Below are 19885 nucleotides of genomic sequence, written 5' to 3'. Positions count from 1 at the left end.
GCCCCATGGTTTTTGGACAGGAGCCCCAGGATGGTGGTGTTGTCTGGGAACTTAAGATCAGAGGTTGGAACTGGTCGTGACGACAAAGTCAGGCGTTGACAGGAAATACAGGAGGGGACTGAGTACACAGCCCTGAGGGGCTCTGGTGCAGGGTCAGTACAGAGCAGGTGAGGCTAACCATTCTCACAACCTAGGGATGGCACGTCAGGCTGTGCGCACTCTCAGGGCGACGGGGACCATTCCCAGATCTGTTGGGTCGGGATGCAAATTGAAGGGGCCCTCCCAAGAGGTTGTGAAGGCTGGAGCAGATGTGGGTTTGACGCATTCATGATGATGCCGTCAGTAATACAGGTCGCTAGTCCTTTCAGCAAGTGGTGAAAGATTTCATTGGCACAGAGACAATGGTGGTCTGTTTTGAGTATTTTTTTACGTGGAAAAGAAAAATGGGTTTGCAAAATCAAAGCCAATCAAAGTCAACCACAATCATTGCCTAACTCTAACCCTAACCAAAAATATGGTGCGTTGTAAGTACCTTACATTGATATTAATTAAGTTTAATTAATAAAACATGTATCTCTTCCAATCCAATTGCTGTCCAAAAACAGCAGGTTATTGGTTTAAAAAATAAAATATATAGATGTATATTGAACAATTATTTCACAATGTTTGATTGGTCTTTACACTTTATCACAACTTTTGAACTGTTAAAGTAACTGGAGGTTATAACATGATTGATTAGTATAATGGGTCTGCTCAAATGAACATGACAAAAGCAGGGGATTCCAAAAGCTATACAACACCAGTATTCCCAATGCTTCCCATTTAAACCAAACTATATTGTCTGTGTGTGCATCGATGCGTGTGCACATGCATGCGTGAATGTGTGACTGTGTTTGCAGAAAGCCAAAGAGTTTATAGTGTATATTGGAGGTCTTAAGGGATTGAGGATTTCAGGTTCCACCCAGAACAGGGAGAGCATTTATGAGTCTGCTGATTTAGAGTCAAGTCACACGAGTAACATGAGCGCATGTTCAGCTGTCTCTCTGTAGGCCAAGCAAGTTCCGGTTCTGGCAGTGTGGGACTGTCCACGATAACCCACCGTTCTTCACTGGACTGGGTCCCAGCGCCATTAAGGGGTTCTGTGAATAAAACCTTAACGACAAACAGTATCCCGATTGGTTCTTATGGAATTCTTTGTGTGAACGTCCTCAAAGGGGATATAAGAGAAAAAAGGAACGAATGCTGAACAAGGATGTTTTATCACATTTAAACTCCCTGAAGCCCCTGGCCAACATGTGCTTTTAATCATTCAAGATGATGCTTACTGTGATTTGGGAGTGTGGGAAGTTACTGCCAGTACCTGAAGACATTGTGTCGTTCTTCTCTTATAACATGACTGGAGTGGTTAAGAGACAGTAAAGGGACCGGATATGAAGAGCTGATGAATACATGAGTGGAACATGTCTAGCACACACAGCTGAGATATATATATAAATATATATATATATATATATATATATATATATATATATATATATATACACAACTGCTGCTTCAAAGTCACAACACTTTTCAGGTTGAACAAGGGATGAATAAAAAATAAAAATGACACTAGTGTTTCGCCGACTCATTCTGGAAATGCTCTGACGGTCTTTGATTGGAGTTGGCTCGGTGGGGGTTCTATTGGCAGGAGAAACTTCTTTGTGTGTTTGTGTGTGTGTGTGTGTGTGTGTGTGTGTGTGTGTGTGTGTGTGTGTGTGTGTGTGTGTGTGTGTGTGTGTGTTTATGGGCCATCTGCCTGCGGTGTCTGCCCATTGTCCAAGGTGGCAGAAGCGGGGCACCATCGTGCCAGTTTCAGGTTGGCACAAACCAGGTGATTGAAGTTAATGGCGTCAGTCAGATTGAAATCTAATCAATCTGATGATGATAGAAGCAACATAAAGAACACAAGTGCAACCTCAAGTGCAACCATTTTGGGAACACGTTTTGGGGACACGTTTTGGGAATTTGGGGAATTGTTGTAATGCTCATATATTGTAGCATATGACTTCATTTATCTTACATCAAACTTACCTCTCTCTCTCGATGTCTCTTATGCTCTCTGTTTTCCTATATCTTCTGGAGAGTTATGGGACCAGAATGTGTGCATTGCTACACTCTGACCACTGCTGTGGTTCTGGCAAGGGATGATGGGACTCTCCCACCATCCCACCACCATTACTGTTGTATAACAGCCCAGCTTGGAGCTGCAATGGTTAATATAAAATATAACAGCTCACGTACAGCCCTTGTTTACTATGGCATGCTAGGCTTTTTGGCTGAGGGAGTCAACTTTTCTTTAACAGTCATAATTACAAATTTGGCGAGAGTTTAAAATAATAAAAACAAACAATAAATGCATTAGTTATGTTCGCCATGGAAACACGTTATACATTGTCATCAGACAACTGCCAGTCTACGAGGTACCAGATTGCTGATAAACCGTTTTCCTGTCATGGAAAAGACCAGAACTCAGAACTCACTGTAATAACCTTCACTGTCTCTGCTATATCATTTTCTCTGGCACACATTTGCTCAGACTGTGACTATTATTCAATCAAATTAGCTAGATCACCATAGCAGGGATGATTGTATGGAACTGTTTCTATGTACAATATATGGGTCAGTGACTCAAATTGTGACTCAGAGGGTAACAGCACACATATTTAGTGTGAGCTGAGGATGCTTGTTAACATGTACGTCATGTTTGAGTCATATAGGGGACTGAAAGGACGCAGGAACATACACACACATCATTTCCAGGCACTCTTACATTTCCGGGAAAGAGGTGGGTCGGTTGCAGTAAAAGCCAGCAGTGCCGTCTTGACATTAAAACGATCATCAAGCACTTGAATTGTTGGTCTGATGAAAAACACAGGGCATCAACTAGTTTCACGACTTATAAAGATGACGTCTGTGTGTGTGCCTGTGTGTGTCCGTGTGTTACAATTTGTGCAGAGCTTTCTTTATTAGCAAGTTATTGGCACTGCTCATTGGCAGTGTGAAACAAACATTTGTCAAGCTCACTCAGTCGGTAGTCTTTTGGATCTGTTTTAGATTATAGCTCTTAGTGTACAAGTCAAATCAGTTTAATTCAGGCAAAGAGAGATACATCATCTAACATAAGCTCTCTTTGACATTCTGCTGCTTTGACACATTTGATACAGTCTGGTAGAAATGATGGTCCTTGAAGCAAGATAGAGGCAGCTAGTCGTGGAGGTAAAAGCAATATTAACCACTTTTCCTGGTTTATGCTGAAGGTTTTGGATTACAAAGTGGGAACAAACCTTGTAATTATTTTGCAATCATCTTGCGTTTTACTCGTTCAGGTTACATGATATGGTTAAAGTCAGGTAAAAAACTTTTTGACTTAGACAATAAAGTATCACTGTATTGAAAAGGTTAATCACCCCAAAAGTTTGAATAATCTACCTAGGACTCAAGGCAAAGCAGATTTTTTTATCACCATAGGTGTTGAATATTTTGTGCTGATTTAAGCTGTCATAAAGAAGTTATACAATCTACTTCTACTTTATGGCCTCTACAACAAATGCTTTAGTCAAGGGCATGATGGATTAGGTTAGCTCTTGGCTTTAAGAACAATAGGCAAACAACAATACCAACTTGCTATGGTCACAACCACAAATCTTACATCTGCATTTGCTTTTAGCTGGGAAATCCAAGATGTTCTGAGTTTCCCTTCAACTTGGCTGTTACATCTCTTGTTACAAACTGAGGTGGAGTCCGCTTTGGACACTTTTTCATATGATGAAAAACTAACTGGACTCCATGTGTTTGGCAAATTACATCATTCACAGAAATTGGCTGTATTTTATAAAGTAAAATCAGCTGGTGTAGATCAGTGTGTCCTATTCAAATCCACTTTCTACCTTGTTCTGTAAAGGAAAAGGGGAAAAACTGGATAAAGAAGGTGAATCATTCACTCAATCTTTCTCCTCCTGAGCCTTTCTATGTGGGGTCCGGTTGGAGATATAAAGCGTACCCTTAGGCCTGAGATCAGCATAGATTGTTTCAAACATGAACCAAAAACAGCCCTCTTTTCATTTTCATCTCTTTTCCTTTTATTTTTCTTTAACAAAGGGCATCACAATCAAACACATACAAACTTCTTTGAACAAAAAGGTAATGAAAATTGTAGCTACATTTGAGAGCAGCCTACTACAATACAAACTGCATAATATACTGTGGATGACAGTAACATAAAGCCAACAGACAAAACGAGTTCATATTAAAACATCATGCCGCTCTTCACTTTTGAATCACACTTTCACTCATTATTTGTTTTATAGAAACAATGGAGTCATTCCTGACAATTGAAGGGGAACCCCATCCAAGGCAGGATAGTTCCAGGGAACACATGGTCCATAGCATCCAACTCCACTCTCCAAGGTCAAACATAATGGTGTACGGTTGATGTCTCACGGTATCTCTTGTTTACAATACTCTACACATGATTGACCTATAGCATGGCTTGGCCAAGCCAAACCATAAAACTGAGATAAACAATTTGGAAGCAAAACGTTTAGTAGAGCAAAATACTTACAATTCAATTTTTACAAGGCAAGCTTTACAGAAAGTTAAAGTCCCATAAAAATAAAGAAAGTGTTGTTCGATTTTTTTTCCAAAAAAATGTACGTAAACTTGTACGTATATAATAGAATGAATCACAGTCTATTTATCTTGGTTTCTTTGTGTGCTGTAGCTTTGTCAGTATAAGCTCCATGGTAGTTCCTTCATTCTATTCTAGGCCAGATGATCACTTGCAGTAGGGGTGGCTGAAGGTTTAATAGCCTTCCTTCAAAAACATTAAATCACAAGCATAGGTGCAGTAGAGACCACCCTTAACACTTACAATGGGTTAAGGGACAGTGTTGTGGTACAGTACACAGCTGTTAACATTTTCCTCAGATGTCCCCAAGTCTCCTGGCAACTGGAGAAACACTTTGCTTGTTTTTACAGGAAACACTTATATATTTTGGTTGTCTGAGGTTGTGGAAGAACCGTAGCATGCTCCGAAAGGTCAGGACTACTTTTATGTGACATCATGAGAACAATTGTGTTCTGACCTGTATTCATGAATAAATGAACTAAGTTCAAATCACTAGGAAACAGCTAGCAAAGAACCAGAAAAGAAAAATTCACAGTTCAATTCTTTTTCACAGTTCACATACCTTGTTAATGTTTACCTCCTCCCTCCCTTGGTTCCTATGAGCATATTTAGATACCCCACATTCATCCATATTCAAATATGTTTAAAGAAAAGTACTGTTTCCTATGAGACAAAATGAAAAAAAAAAATCCAGAACATCACATTGTCTGATTTTTTAAGAATTTATTTGCAAATTATGGTGGAAAATAAGTATTTGGTCACCTACAAACCAGCAAGATTTCTGGCTGTCACAGACCTGTAACTTCTTCTTTAAGAGGCTCCTCTGTCCTCCACTCGTTACCTGTATTAATGGGACCTGTTTGAACTCCTTATCAGTATAAAAGACACCTGTCCACAACCTCAAACAGTCACACTCCAAACTCCACTATGGCCAAGACCAAAGAGCTGTCAAAGGACACCAGAAACACAATTGTAGACCTGCACCAGGCTGGGAAGTCTGAATCTGCAATAGGTAAGCAGCTTGGTGTGAAGAAATCAACTGTGGGAGCAATTATTAGGAAATGGAATACATACAAGACCACTGATAATCTCCCTCGATCTGGGGCTCCACGCAAGATTTCACCCTGTGGGGTCAAAATGATCACAAGAACGGTGAACAAAAATCCCAGAACCACACGGGGGGACCTAGTGAATGACCTCCAGAGAGCTGGGACCAAAGTAACAAAGGCTACCATCACTAACACACTACGCCGCCAGGGACTCAAATCCTGCAGTGCCAGACGTGTCCCCCTGCTAAAGCCAGTGCATGTCCGGGCCCGTTGAAGTTTGCTAGAGAGCATTTGGATGATCCAGAACAGGATTGGGAGAATGTCATATGGTCAGATGAAACCAAAATAGAACTTTTTGGTAAAAACTCAACTCGTCGTGTTTGGAGGAGAAAGAATGCTGAGTTGCATCCAAAGAACACCATACCTACAGTGAAGCATGGGGGTGGAAACATCATGCTTTGGGGCTGTTTTTCTGCCAAGGGACCAGGACGTCTGATCCGTGTGACGGAAAGAATGAATGGGGCCATGTATCGTGAGATTTTGAGTGAAAACCTCCTTCCATCAGCAAGGGCACTGAAGATGAAACGTGGCTGGGTCTTTCAGCATGACAATGACCCCAAACCCACCGCCCGGGCAACGAAGGAGTGGCTTCGTAAGAAGCATTTCAAGGTCCTGGAGTGGCCTAGCCAGTCTCCAGATCTCAACCCCATAGAAAATCTTTGGAGGGAGTTGAAAGTCTGTGTTGCCCAGCGAAGGCCCAAAAACATCACTGCTCTAGAGGAGATCTGCATGGAGGAATGGGCCAAAATACCAGCAGCAGTGTGTGAAAACCTTGTAAAGACTTACAGAAAACGTTTGACCTCTGTTATTGCCAACAAAGGGCATGTAACAAAGTATTGAGATGACCTTTTGTTATTGACCAAATACTTATTTTCCACCACAATTTGCAAATAAATTCTTTAGAAATCAGACATGTGATTTTCTAGATTTTATTTTTTTCATTTTGTCTCTCATAGCTGAGGTATACCTATGATGAAAATTACAGGCCTCTCTCATCTTTTTAAGTGGGAGAACTTGCACAATTGGTGGCTGACTAAATACTTTTTTGCCCCACTGTATATATATATATATATATATATATATATATATATAAGACAAACACAAGATTATCTGGAGAACATAGGCTATATGTCAACGCCATGTTTTGTAACAGTACATAGAGTCCAAAGTACAACCATTTCTGTCTCTATCTTGTCATTGAAGATGTGTGTACCATTGAGTACACACTGAAGATGAGTGTTCCATTGTATTGCCAGCACTGTCTGCTTTAAATAAGCTTGGACTATCTGGTTCCTTTGTGCAGATGGGGATGTGCAGCTCGCTTGCCTATAGCAAGCAACGTCCCTGTTCCCAGCAAACACGGGGGTCGCAGCTACAAGAGAAATGGTTCCACATGTAGTTTGAGCGAGAGAGAGAGAGAGAGAGAGAGAGAGAGAGAGAGAGAGAGAGAGAGAGAGAGAGAGAGAGGCCAGCCAAAATGAAAGCTGTAAGCCAATCTGGATGGTCAATATGGAAAGATCATGCTCACTACCTTGTACACTTAAACCAGACACAGCTGCTACAGAGGTTGCACCTAGTCACAGTCAATTGACAATAAGCATAACTATGAAAGGAGAATGAATAAAACATCGCCATAGTGGTATCATAATCAACTGGGCCTTAAAAGTGTTCAGAGCATGCATCAACCTTGACTCAGACATTTATGATGAAATCATTAGCTACTGTGCACGTAGAGTATGCTTCCTCAACTACTCAATGCTATTACAACCAGAAGATATTCATTGGAAGGAAACAATGATGAGCTGGGGAGAGGGGGAGCTAGTTGTTTGGAGAAACAAAGAAATCGAGAGTGAGGTGACGAACAGTGTTGACCCTCACTTTGTTGTTCCTGCTGTCACAAAGAGTCAAGTTGACTGCTGAATGTTCTTACAAATCCATCAGAGGGCATGCTAAATCATTCCCAGTGCATGGAGCTTGCCAAAAATATCTGCAAATCGAAAGCGAACAAAAGGTTCCATGTTTTCTGACAGGGAATCTGTCAGAAGAATTTAACACACTGAAACTCAACAGCTTGATTTCTTCATTCAACAAAATGAAGGTGCACTAGTGAAGGTTTCATGCAGAAGTAAAAGTATACACTAAATGTCTGCGAAGACTTTGTCACGTTACCGAGTTTGAGGTATAAATAAAGTAGTAGTAAACGGTGAATTAATACTAAATTCAGTATTTATGTGGAAAAAAATCATAATCCGTTATACATTATTGATAAGATGAGGAGAAAATGGTTTAAAAGGTAATTTATAAATCATAAGTTGATGACTTAATAACTATTTATCAAGTGCAAATAATGCTTGATGAACATATAATTATGCTGCATCAATGATTCATTCAGGAAGTTATAAACCATTAGTTAAGTATTTTGTGTCGGCTCAACTATTACTCTTATTATTTGAGACTGCCGTAATGCCACTGGAGGCATTTCAAGCCTCTAAATATAATGCTTGGTAAGGCATATAAAGTCATCAGGTTAGATATACTTACGCAAAATACTTAATTTCACCATAATTCAGGGTTTTTCCAACATTGAAAATTCTTTGGCAGTCACCAAAAGTATTTCACTGTGTGCCAAGGTAAAATCCTGGCAGCCAAACAGTGAATGTGTAAAAGACTATAATTTCTGAATTGATCGACTTTGGGTCCAATGTGGTCTTTTGGCCATAAAATGGCAAATGGTTACGCTGTAAACCTACTAGTAACCAATTAAAGAAAGAGTAAAGTGTGTCCCATGGATAAGAACGGTCTTCGACTGGCTAGCATTGAAGACGAACATACTTAATATTGAGCAATTCAATTACTCAATACTGACAGGACCAGTCGGTTCTTATATTGGACCAGTCTGTCCTGTACTGCATGAGTGGCATTGAGAAAATAAGTGGATATTTTTCTGCATCAAGCTATATATCTCAGAGTCTAAATACATCCCAGACCACTTTATTTTAAAAGGATGTCTACTAGAATTACAGTAACAACAAAAGTTTGCAACGAAAATGGTAATGTGCCTCTATTTTCTTGTGACACTGAAGAGCTAAGCCCATTACTGTCATTTGGTCGTGTGTATATCAGGCTTCTTGTTTGGTTATTTTGACAGTCAGACTGCATGGAGATTGTAATAGTTTCATCGCAAAAGAAAATTTAAAATGTGATTATTTCTCTTTTGAAACTGTTCCTGCAATGATGTTTCTTTCAATCTGCAAAGATTTGCTCGTGCTTCCATACCAAATTGCAGTAACAAAGGTGCATAGTAGAGCCAGAGTAGCTTATGCAATGAGTAGAAATAGGTAGAATGCAGAAGGTCAGAAATGGTCAAACTGGATGTCATAAGCTGTGTCCGGCTAGTAAATCAAAATCTGTTCCAATGAAGTTCAGTCTGTGTTATAAAAGTTATATAATTGTATTCGTTCTCTTTGCTTTTACTGTTTGTGGACTGATAATGCTTATTGTTGTGTGTAGTCATAGCCTGGGAGGAACCAGACGAATCATGTGAGCTCATGTGTTAGAATTAGGTATAGAGCTTAGTGTGCTTATGGTTAGGGTCAGTACTGACATCACACAGAGGGGCGGTGTTGAGGAGCTCATTAGCTGTAAATGGCAACAGCTGGGTCTACAGGTGAGCCTCAGGAAGTGAGACTCTTGAGTTGAGCGTCTGTGGAGGTGGCTCTTTGCAGGTGAGACTCTGAGGTTTACCACAAAGGACGCACGGTTTTGTTCAAGACACTGCCATGAGGGAACTTTTGGTCATAAATATACAGAGGAAACTGAATTGACGGGTTTCAAAGCGCGGGCTGGTCACCTGGAGACGAGGTGCCGGTGCGGCGTGTCACTGAGAGAGAGCTGTTCGCTTAGGTTGGCTGTGGACCCGCGGTGAGTACCTTGCACGTAATCCCTCTAGATTGGTAAGATTGCATTTAGCCAGGGAAAGTTTATGAGCACGAATCACGTAGGGACGTTACGGGCTGGCTAACCGGGTAGTAACAAAATATCTCATTTGCTCTGCAGATAAGCTCTGGCTCACCTCCAACACAAAAAAGATTGCTACCCTGTACGAGATAGGCCGACCAAACACAGCCTTTTGTCTAATATGAGGAGGGATAAATACGATGACTGGGCAATTGAGTATAACAAAGATGGCTGAAGGAACTATATGTTGATTATGCTACCGTATATTTTAACTAAAAGAACTGTACTCAAAGCTTTTGTTGAGAAGAAATATGTTTTTTGGCCGTTCAGTGCTGCGTCACCGGTTTTGTTGCTATGTTTGGTTGTAGGCCTATCTAATTGCGTCCAGAGGCATTTGTTCTGCTGCCATTTGGTCATCGACAATGAACGGAGATGTTCCAGCCTAATTACAGTTTGCAATTTGTCTAGGATGCAATTCTAGCATAGTCACTCCCTGAATGCCCATTCTGACTAGGAAAAAACCCTGTAATTGCTATAAAGTTTGACTCAGGTTTCTGTTTCCTCACTATCATCTTAAATCCCTTCTCTCTCTTCAATGTTCAAATGGTCTTCTCTGTCCCCTAATGTTGCAAACACTCTTGCGGTCAGTTTTCATGTACAGATTGAGTTGATAGGCTACTCCATGATGTATTTTCGGCCTCTGGGTCTGAAGTCTTTCAGATCTTTGTTACCCAGTAGCTGTATTGCCTACTCTACCGTCAGACCTTTAACTGCCACACCACTCCTGCTGTAAGTTAACTAAACGTATCCGGTTGGACTGAAACGGAAAACATCTGGACACTACATTACACTGGAAATGGATTGCTTGAAGACCCTCATAGGGAAATGTGTATGCTCAACCCGTTGTAGATTGATATAATCAATCTACCGCTCATAGTCATGTTTAATGTTCAATGTAAAATTTATAGCACATTTCAGAGTGCATGTCAGGACAACTAATGCACATCTAATCTTTTACCATAGTTGTGTATCTTGTTGGGTAAAAGGACCCACTTATATGTATGTAAGCTTGTACACATGTGTGTGTGTGTATGTCTTCTTGTGGATTTGTGTCCTTGTAGAAAACCTCGGGGAGTTGCAGTTCCGTTCTGTTCTGTACATTCTGACTTCCTAGACCATGGCACTGGATTCTGATCTCCTCCAAACAAGACAACACTGTGCCATTGTTAAAAAACATTTGGTTCCACTTATGTGAAATGGCCTTTCTATGCATTCAATACTTGTTCTGTATGCCCTGTTAAGGCTCCTATCAGGATGTATAAAGGGTTAGCATTGGTCTAATTCATTTTATCTGGAAATGGATTGTTGTATAGTTGATACACATTTACTGACACTATACAATACAATTATAAAAATTGCACATTATTCTTTGCTGGACTGACTAGACGCCAGAAAATTCAATTTTCACCATTGCTCTATTGTTTATTTACCTTAAAACAATAATCTCTCTTTTACTGCTTAACATCAACACAAGGGTGTATTATATATGATGATACCCTTCCCAGTTTATGATCTTATCCTCCTCAAGGACCTTCAACTGTTGAGGGACAACAGCAAGACTTAGTGATTGTCAGATATATAGTAACAGCTTTCATGCGGCTTTTCCTCCGAGATTCCCCACTGAACAGTAACAAAGGAGTCTGCCATTTTTCCTTTTCAGGGATCCATTTTTTTTTATTAATGTCACAGCTGTCATTCATTTAATGGACTCATCTTAAAAATCATTTCAAAGGCTTCAGTGCCAATTCCAAACAGTGTTTGTTCAATGAATATGGAGAGCATTTGAACGATATTGTAAAAATACACTGATAACTTTTATTGGTGGCCTGAACTACAGTTCCCATGTGGATGGATGTGAAGACGACGTCAAGAAGTTATCCCCAAGACATGGGTTGTACTCTTGCCTTTGATTTCTCATGACTGTGGTCAAAACAAAAAAATTCCCCTCTCATAACTCACACCTTATGCTCATTAAGTAAGAGCACCAAATCAAATGAAAAGCACATGCATTGAAACACAATGAAAGTGCTGTGACAATGTATAACTTTATGTATTTCTTCAAATGCTACGTTAAAATATTATAGCAGCACTCTTCATCATTGTAAACAACAAAAGTCAGCGTGCCTGCAAGACCACCTGCTCACAAACACAGCAGGTCTGCTAATGATTGGTTTCACTGTGTTCTAATTATACGAAACACAGTGGTACAATCTGTGGCAATATTTTCAAACAGTGTACACACATCCAAGCACAAATTATTGCTCATACACACATGCGCACCCAAGGAAGCTAGTATATAATGGTTCATATGACACTGACAAGACAGAATAGATACATTTTGCCAGAAGATTGAGAAGATCTGAAAATGCAGAAGCTAAATAGATTCTGCATTATAGATCGTGCTCATTCCTTTTATCACAGGTATAATTTCAAAAGCTTGACAAGAACACATTGACAGCACAATTTAATAATTTACAATACAATTTCATTTCAATTAAAATTTTCAAATTGGAAGAAAAGAAAAGCCATCAAGTGAAATCAAGCGAATGAGAAACCCTGAGAAGAGACTGAGGAGAGAACCGGCATACATATCCCTGCTTGATAAGACTACATACCTAATGAATATATTAGATATAATAACGCAGATGTCAAATGGGCTTCATAATGTGACACGCATAACATAGGCAGAACATTCACCTCATTCATTGTAGGTTATTTATGGGAAACAATGCATACAATGTGAATATACTGACATGAAATATGAAATCCCAATGTGGCCAAAGAGAAAACAAATAATGAACCTGCTAGGCCAGCTCGCTTTAATCTCTTATCAATACGTGCAGACCTCTTAACGGATCAACGGCTGTAGGGGAGCATTTAAACCCTGCAATATGCATGTTCAACCATCCTCTTTATCTGTTTAAGTGTTCATGAGAGAAATTTAAAGACATCCAAGGAAAATATGGTATGTTCCGTCGTGAAAACAAAACGTAGCCAAACTCAAAACAACTATTCTTACTTGGTGTTAATATTGTTCAAGTATTTTTCAACGTCAAAATAACTTTTTTCTCTAAGGTTTGATTCCCCACAACACTGAATTCCCATTGGCTGCTGAACAACTGGACAAAGCAGTAGTTTCTGGTGTTGGGGAAGATATTAAACCTCCCAGAATCCCCTGTTCCTCCATATTTCTGCTAAGCCGTTTTTCAATTCCCTTTCCAAAATGTCACTACAAACGAATGCCAACTGCCTGCTTGGCAATCTGAAATATGCAGGTCGGTGTAAAGTTCTGCACACACACACTGGTCCATGTGGAAAATACTATGTATTAATTTTTCATATACTGTGAATTTCAAATCCCTATGAAAAGTTTGAGAATAAACATTTGTGAATAAGGAAATATAGGGATATATCCTTAATATGTTGGGTTACTTCTCAGCAATAGAAAATAGGGTTCCATGTGAAATTATACAAGATAATCTCTTTAGCGCATTTCCAGTCAGGCTGAGGCACATCATCTGTAGATGGCCAATGGAAAATACTGTATATCGCGAAACATGCTGGATGTACAGATGCACAGCAATGCAATGCAAGCAGAATCGCTGAGACACAGAGACTCATACAAGTATGTTATCACACCATCTCGGACACACCCTGTCAAGTCTGACTCCAACTAATAAATTATTATGCTGTCCTACTTAGGCAGATTAACCGTAATACTCGGTCCCCTGAACAATCTGTTTTCACTGATACTCCACCCGAAATATGACTCCACCCAACACACACACACACACTCACACGCAGACACACACTCTCAGACACACACACACAGACATAGGAACACAAACACACACACACACACACACACACACACACACACACACACACAAAGACAAACGCAGACACACGCACACACAATCACACACAGGCCCACACACACACACACACACGCAGGCAGACACACACAAACAAACACACACATATTCCACACAATGAAAAAATATATTCCAGTGACGTACGCAGGGTGTACTGGGATGGACCCCTATAGTTTCAGCTGTCTGGCTGGTTGTGTAAGCCAACTGCTTTAAAGAACTTTCGAAGGGAATTGAAGAACATCTGGACTATACTTTCCCCTTATGCAATGTTCTCCTAGATGATATGGACTGCCTATCCGTAGTCACTATGGGTATTGCTGTGCTAGGTTAAAGTGACTTTTGAATAATATTTTCAACCACATGGGTATTTTTTCCCCTCAGAGACTATAATTTAGCTTTAACTGCTACAGAGAGCAGTAGTGTTTGATCCTGACATGGAGTCAAGTGAAATCCAGAACAAATGAGCACCAGCCTTGCAAGTGTGTGTATGACATGTTCACATAAAAAAAAATGCCCCCTGGAGGTGATTTGGTAATGATAATTGCAGAAAAACTTCAAAACAAACTAAAGTAAAATAAATTAAACCAACCCCCGGCTTCCTCTGTGGATTCAGCCACTTTCTGTCCGGCACATGTGAAAATGATACCAGACTCTGTCTTCCCGGATTCTTGGTGTTCTTTGAGTTCTCCCTTACAGGGCAACAACTGAGGCTCACAACAGCAGAAATGTTAATGTGTTTGTAGGTGAGCTGAACCTACGAGAAAACTCATGAGCCTGGATCGATTCAAAATCTATAGTAAACTGAAAGCGAACAGGTCAGAGTGCACTTGAACAAATGGACTAACAATTTTAAACTTAAAGGAAATAGTCATTTATAGAGTCTGCTTAAACCGCAGTTACCATGAAGTCATGGACAGGGGCCTTGGACAACGGCCAAGGGCTGACAAAATTGTTTATCACCATGACACAGAAAGACACAAGGAACCATAACGGTTAACAGCCATGGAGGGAAAAAAAAGACATTGTTCAAAGGAGAAATCCTCTGGTTGGCTGCCTTCTCCCTGCCCACCCAGGGGTCTCATTTCACACTTTTGAGTGGCTCGTCCATATATTCCTGAAGCCCGAGTGCCAGGGATTGCTGGCAGCACATAATTCTCTCTATAGTTGTCCCATGAGTGCCGATCTAAGATGTTAGAATGATTAGATTTTAGAAAGAAATGAGTTTTAATAAGTGGAATGTGTTTATATGGGTGGATTTTTAACAGATTTCCTCTTAGCCAGCCTACTTTTTGTATGTATACACTGCTTCTTAAGTTAGTATAATAAGCGTTTAGTGTCACAGTTTGGTCCAGTGTGGGACCATCCAGAATTTGTTGTAGCCAAGACTCATATAAAGGCAACCCAGTAATCTAATGAAAAATCATGTCCTACCCTACGTCAGTACTGGAAACAGGAAACCCATCCCCTAGGCCTTGTACCACACAGTGTTCAGGAATGCTTGAGAGCACTTAATTGTTCTGTGACAGTGCTGCTTCAATCCCAGACCCGCTGGTCTGTTGCCATCAGGAAGCCAGACCCACGTTGGCTGGTCCACAGAGGCCATCATCTGGGCTCATTCAGTGCAGAGCTCTTCACCACTACATGAAACCAGTGCCATTGTGCGGGAAGATAACAAGCTAAATCCATTCCGGACATCGTGCGGTGTTGAAATGCGCCACCAGATTTGGTTTCTCATGTTGCTCTATTTCTAGCAGTGAAGACTGACAGCATGAAATGCAAAAAATATACAGCATGATACGAGGCCACGGTGGATGGGAGTGATTTAATACATGCACAACCACAAAGGGACCCAGAGGGTATATTCTGTCTCAGGACAAATAGATCATCTTCGTCTACATCTGGATTATAATGTTTGCATCTTTCCTCCACATCTGGGCCTCTCCTCAACAAGAAGTCTACACACGTAGGATGTTAAGTTCTTATCACCTTTGAATCTCGCTTTATGTCGGAGTCAGTCAAACATCATGAATACAGTGTCAGCATTACACACAGTGCGTGCGTTAAACAGGTAGGAATCCTTCTACACAGGGGACAAAATATTATTAAATGTGACTGACACTATAAATACGGATGCAAACCAGAGCGTGACATTCAAATGCATTCAACAGGAGAGGTCGGTAATCCTTGTGGTGAAGTGGCCAGGACTGTCGTCCTTCATACATTTCCAGTGGGCCATTCCCGGGTTTTAGAGGCATTTGTTGGCTCATGCGGGTGCTCGGATTGAGCATTTTTCGTAGTTGTCACTTGCAAGTGAAGGAAAGCCACTAGTGAGACGACTGGGGACACACGTCAAACACACAACAAAGGAAATATCTTCTCCTCAAAGCGCAGCGGGGAAAGTGGCGGAAGCAGTTGTCTCTAAGGCAATTGCGACGCAGACCACATCGGAAGCTGGGTAGTGATTTAGAGATTATCTCAGAGAATAGTACAATGCTGTTTGCCTCCAAAAAAAAGTACTGTGTGAATTTCTTTTTTTTATTACTAATTAATTTAATTAATTTGCCTAATTAGTAAAAATCACAAATGTTTTTTTTGTCAGAGTCTACAGCATTGTATCAGAGTGACTGGGAGCACGTAAACAATTGTAATATAAGGCTATGGTTATCTATGAACCAATTAGATTTGCATTTATTGCTAATTAATGGATTTACAGATGACTTGGCCATAGTGTAACAGCATCAGAAAAACAATGTAATTATCCTTTGTTATTAGCCTGCATTACACAAGAGACACATTTCTACTTAATGTAGACCACCCTTCCACTTCTGTTTTCCCATCCTGAGCAGTAGGAAATATTCAGGGAGAGCTCAAGCTAATCTAAAGGGAAACGCTTGATGCTTCAGAAACTATCATAACAATTTATGTATTTCAAGTATTTTAACATGTGGGCTTCATTAGCATCTGTCCATCAGGCTGGGTAACAGGGTTGATGAGAAACACCACGGATATGGTTCAAAACTACTCAATGAATGCGCCCATTCTGCTGGTGCTGGCTGAGGGTCAAAGGTCAAAAACAAAAACGTACAAGCTTCCTTCCGAGCATCGGAGCAAGAAGCATGTATTATTATTCATAATTATCTGCATGACGGCAATAAGTGCTCTTAACGATGATGGCCAATCTTGAAAATTGTTAGAGTGTGGCACTGTTTGCAAGACTAAATTTGCCTTTGTTAATTTCAGCTGTGCTTCAGTGAGCAGAAAACTCAAGTGGGTGTCACCAGTGGGAGAGCCACTGGGAAGTGGACACTCCTTGTCAACACGTTCTGGTGCCACAAAAACGGAAAGACTAGTCGGAGGTCAACGTGAAAGGTCATCATCATTCAGGAGTGGGAACAATGTAGGACACATGGTCAATATTGACCGTTAAGGAGTGTTTTTTCTTCCACTTGGAAATGCTGCATTCCTCTGGCTTTGTTGCAGTTGGGAAGTATAGGGCGAAGAATTGGGTCAGTGGTTGACTTTGTAGTATGAAAAACCAATGGGGCACGTTGATCTTCTTTGTTTGGCTATATACCACCCAACATGACAGAAGAGGGGTTAATAGAACATGGATTACAGGGACGACTTCTGAACAAACAATTCAAGAAGGGGTCAAATCCACTCCATCCAGCTGCGCAAACCTGAAACGTTTTAGGGAGCCACAATCAACAACGTGGGGCATTGGGTGGTTGGGGGGTCGGGAGTGTGATTCTTTGTCTGCTTGAGATCTAAGGGGTGTGAAGTTTCGTTAATTGAATGAGTGTATGCCTGCGTAGGCCTCTGAAACATCCAGAATAAATGCACATCATGTATGCAGGTTAACGAAGCGGATTTCCATTTTCAGGCAGGCATTTTGTATACCGCACTTTGATAACCACCGTTTACTGACCGAGTCAAAAGGGGGCCAAATACAGCTGTGTAAATTAAACGGCGGGATCTTCCTTGTTGAAACACTTTTTCCTCCACCGCCAGTCCCGGTGACTAGGCCTGATATCTCCATGCGTTGCCCGGGCAGTATTGAGCTGTGATTGGCCGTTCAGACCGTCCTCAGCATATCATCCATCAGCCCACATCCAGGTGGCCCATTTCTTTTTAGCCTTATTAGAGTCTCCGGGCCCAGTGCATTGATGGATGTGACCAAAGGGATACTGTTCATCACACAAGGGGATGGTAATGGGCCGGGGACCTCCCGCACGTTCAGTCACCACGATAAAGAGTGGGAAAGAGCATATAGATAGGGGAAGCGGTAGGAGGGGAAGGTTAAAGAACACACACTGTGTGCGCGACTCTATCTGTTAGAGTAGATTGGGGCTGACGCCTTTCGATTGAGTGTCAGCCTCCATTCCTCCAAGGAACATATGCGTTGTCTGCTTTGGATTATTTTACATGGATTCCATTATTGATCGGCGGAAAAAGATGCATTTCTTGCGTAATGCTTTCAGATTTTGTTCCCTTGTTGGCTTGTCAGATAAAGCAAGAACAAGACGTCCCTTTGGACTGTGGCTACTGGCTTTTGTTATTATGTCTTACATTTTATAGACAACATGATTCATTTATTAATCAATCAACTATGAAAACAAACATTCTTTGCAGCCCTTCTCTAGATCGCCATATAAAAATCCTTCTTAAAATACCTCCCTTAAATTCACATGTAACTGAGATTGTTCATTGTACACTGCACAAGTATTTGTTATGATTTAGCAAGGACAATAAAAAAAGGCTTTTTACATTTTAAAGCAAACTGCTTTTAGAATGAATCAGTTAGTTGGTTAATTCCAGGAGCTTTTTAAGGTTTTAAACAGCAGATGGCGCCATTGCACTCCCCATGTGTATACTGTTCTAATGCGCTGCAAGAAAAAAAATCTATAAAGACATTTTCATTAGCAGGAGAACAGTTTGGAGGGAAGAGGATTCGAGCAGACTATTCCTTCTCTGCGCTTTACGTTCTCTATGTGCTAGTGTACAAGAGCTTGCCTCCTCACCCTTGACTCAATGGCCTTTTTTATTTTTCATTTCACAACATTGACACGGACAATACCATGCATCCACATAATAAAGGTATCCACAGCAATGATTGGAGATAGAGTGCATTTCATTTTACACAGCACAACCATTTTGTTTAGTACATCAAATTCACAGTGCTGAGGTGAACCGATGATATCAATAAATGTGCAGTTTAACCGCTGGGGAAATGATCCATAGAACACAATATGACATCTATTCACTGTGTTGGTACTAGGATGCTAGACATTTCAGATAGAAGTAACATTCAATCCTTGAAAAAAGGACATACATTTTGCAACTAGATCCTAGGTCCTGGATGAATTAGATGTACATATCATAATACCAAGGTGATTTGTTACACAATTTTTATGTCAAATATTTACATGTATTTGGGCTTGTATGTGCTTTAAAACAATCAGGCAAACTAGCCCGCAGGTCAAATGATTACGAAAGGTAAGAGGTTGAAAGGGTTGAGTCTTGTGAATTTTGTTTTTGGAGCGTATAGGCTACAAGCAGGAACCAACGTCGAGGTTTGATGTTGAGCAGTGGAATGAAACAGCTAGAGGGGGAACGAAAGAAGATGCTCTGTGTGGGTGGCTTGATGTCTCAGAAACATCTGAAGCAATTCCAACCAGCCACCCTTAAAAATTCCCTGGTAGGGGACTTCTATATTAGGAGGAACCCTTAAAACTTGCTCCATGTGCAGATACCAATGGCTGGTGCCTCTTGCCCAGGGCATGAGTCGGGCGCTGAGGTTACTTCAGAGTGTGTGATTTAAATGGGTGGATGACAAAAGTTGAAGTGGTTGTGTTTTTTGGGGGGGATTTTCAAATAATTTGTGAAGGCGCGCTGTTTATTTCAATATCCAAAGATCAATCATAAGGGGAAACGTACTTCAGAACAGACATCAGGCTGCTATTTTTGGTATAAAAAAAGATTTAGGAATTTTCTACAGCCAAGCCATTCCATATGATTTATATAAAGCCCAATTTGCATATCTATGGCAGTGGTCCATATCAGTCCCCAGCTGAAGGGGAACTACAATGCATTTATCTCTCTTCAGATATGGCCATTCACAGGGCCTCAAATGCCCCCCACCCCTCGCTTTTCCCTCATTCGGATTCTGGTTTGGACAGGGGGCCAACAGGGAGCTGAGTCGAGGCCAGAGCCGC

The sequence above is a fragment of the Pollachius pollachius genome (genome assembly GCF_949987615.1).
Source record: "Pollachius pollachius genome assembly, chromosome: 1".
Classification (NCBI taxonomy): Eukaryota; Metazoa; Chordata; class Actinopteri; order Gadiformes; family Gadidae; genus Pollachius; species Pollachius pollachius.
This window is presented reverse-complemented; position numbering follows the sequence as displayed.